Raw genomic sequence first — 2,968 nt, forward strand, 5'->3', positions numbered from 1 at the left:
CCACTGACTTTTGTATCATCCCCAGCCTCTCACTCACCTACCATACTCGCCTCTGCTCGTCGTATGCCTACCACAGAGGAATTTAACCAGGCTATTGCACCCACTCCCGTCCGCTCTGCACCACTTGTTGCATCCACTCCCATACATGCTACCCCACCAATTCCAACCACTCGTATTCGTGTTATTCCGCCTACGGCACTGTCAGGACCCCGATTCTATGCCACACCGATCTAGCATGTAACACCTCATATCACCTTGCGGCCTCACGCACGGTATTCCCACGGGTGTCGCCTTACCATGCCCGGGACCGTTTGCGCCTTTTGGCACACGTATATGATAGTGTCGCTAGCATCCATATGACAAAGAACCCGGGCTGGCATGGCTAGTCGTGAACCCAAAGTGGAATTAACTTACAGGGACAGGCATACATGACCCAGCATCGAACGTGTCGGTCATCAGTGAGTGAATCCGGGCTGTAGCAACTGGGCTAGCAGGACTCCGGTAAACCGGGCTGTAGCAGGCTAACAGGACTCCGTTAGACACCGCGTGACATTTCCCCGAAGGGACAGACACAGGAATGAAGAAGGACACATGCCGGCCAACCTAAGTGATCCGGAGCAGTAGCAAGCTACCATGGCTCAGTGGAAGCACTAGGAGACATTTCCCGGTAAGAGAGGCTACTAAGGATAAACAACTAGATAGTCAGATCCCACACATAGCAATACACATTACACGTACGCATAACATGCAAGTATGTGTTGTACAACATGGCATCACAGCATAACTCAACAACTCATATAGATAAGGCTTAAAGAGCCATCATAGCATTTATTGCAAACAGGGGTCACAGGACCCATCATACAAAGCATACAAGCAACAAGTGGAAGCATTACATGTCTGGGTACAGACATCTACAAATGAAAAAGGCAGAAGAGCCTGACTATCTACAACATCCGATCAAGATCGTAGCTGAGGTACAAGCTACTCGTCGAAGTCCATGAGAACACTAGTAAGACCGAAGTCTCCGCTGCAAAAACATAAATAAAGCAACATGAGTACAAAGGTACTCAGCAAGACTTACATCAGATCCTATCATACATGCATTTGTATCAAGAGGGTAATGTGGGGTTTAGTTGCAGCAAGCCAGCTTTGACTCTATGGCTATCCTGTTCTCCGACTACCAGAACTTCTTTGAGGTGATATGGCGCACACGAGTCCACTAATCACCACACAATACACTACTATGGATTCATCCCCGTCTCCCTACGAGAAGGCCATCCATAGCACTCACACTTGTCTTGAGCATTTTAGAGTATCCACTTCAAGTTGTCTATGTACCATGTAAGCATCCAAGAAGTCCATAACCGCGGACCCGGCTATTCGTATAGATCATGTTAACCCTGCAGGGGTGTACTTCTTCACACATGCTCTCGCCACTTACCGCCATGTACATGTCATGTATCTCGGCAACCTTCAAGCGGAAGCCTGGCGAGGGTGTCGGCCACGACCTAACTAACCACACAAGACTCTAGTCCAGGTTTATCGCCTATTCGGGTTCCATCCGCAAGGAGATCCGGCCGGGGTTTCGCTCACGGCCCCAAACGATGTTTGCAGGGTTCCCGAGCCCACCATCCGGGTGCCACTCGGTACACCAGGCCACGTGTGCCTAGTCTGTCCCAAGCCCACCCTGTAGAAAAATAGCACTACCTACAAACACCAGAAACTAGTTGCGACTCTTGGATAGAGATTAAGTCGGTTAATAAGTCGAGAGGGGCACTTAAGCTTTCCAATTGTGGTAGTAGCTAGTCATTGGACAACATACACAGAACTCAGTGCTTAAGGACGGTTCCAGTGAGACAACCCACCATGTACTCCTACATGGCCTCTCACCGCTACCTTTACCAAATCGTGTTCACACACTTCACTCTCAGCATCAGAACATATCGTAACACTCCAATTCATTCCCAATGAATCAGACCTGACACAACTCTAAGCAATAGCAGGCATAGCATGGTAGGAACACAACAGTGGCTTCAATGAACTCCTACACATGCTAGTGGGTTTCAACTATTTACTGTGGCAATGACAGGTCATGCAGAGGAATGGGTTCAACTACCACAACACAAAGTAGCAGATGAATCGTTGTTGTCCTAATGCAATAACTGAGAGCAGGAGCGAGAGAGTAGGATTGTATTGGAATGAACAAGGGGGTTTGCTTGCCTGGTAGATCAATAAGGGAGGCACTGCTTCATAGACAGGTACTCTGGAACGGTCTCCGGAGCAGGACCTATCGAGAAGGAACGGTGCCAACAATCAATACACAAGCATATGCAACAATATGATGCATGAACGTGGCATGAAGATGTGATGCTGATTGTGCTAATGCAGCTAGCACTATATTTGGATGAAGTTCATTTGAATCAAGGATTTAAATGCAATTCCATGTAAGCTCTTTATAAATGCCCCTTTTAGTGTTTCACTTATGCAGTAGGTATAAGTTGGTTTGTCATGCATGAAACTAGTATGGATGGATAGATTGAATTTTTCTGATAATTTTTCATATATAAATTATTTCAATCTGAGCTACGGTTGAATTTCTATGAATTTTTGAAGTTTTGGGCATTTTCTAGAAATTCCTAAATAAGAATAAATCCAGAAAATTGCATTACTGCATCAGCATTGAGTAAGCATGACGTTAGCAAGTCAACTACGGCTGACTGGGGTCAAACCTGACATGTGGGGTCCACACGTCAGTGACACGGGGTTAAACAGGGGGTTATTTGCTTAATTAAAAGGATTAGGGGGCCGGGCCTACTGATCAGTGTCAGTGGTTAATTCGGCGGTGATTAGCACTAAGCTAATCACCTGGCCGATAGGGCCCACCCGTCAGGCCGGCGAGGTCAGCGGCGGCGACCTCAGGACGCGGCGGCGTCTGCATTACAGGCCACGGGGGCGGCGGCTAAGGGCA

This window comes from Triticum aestivum, chromosome 7B (genome assembly GCF_018294505.1).
Source record: "Triticum aestivum cultivar Chinese Spring chromosome 7B, IWGSC CS RefSeq v2.1, whole genome shotgun sequence".
NCBI lineage: Eukaryota > Viridiplantae > Streptophyta > Magnoliopsida > Poales > Poaceae > Triticum > Triticum aestivum.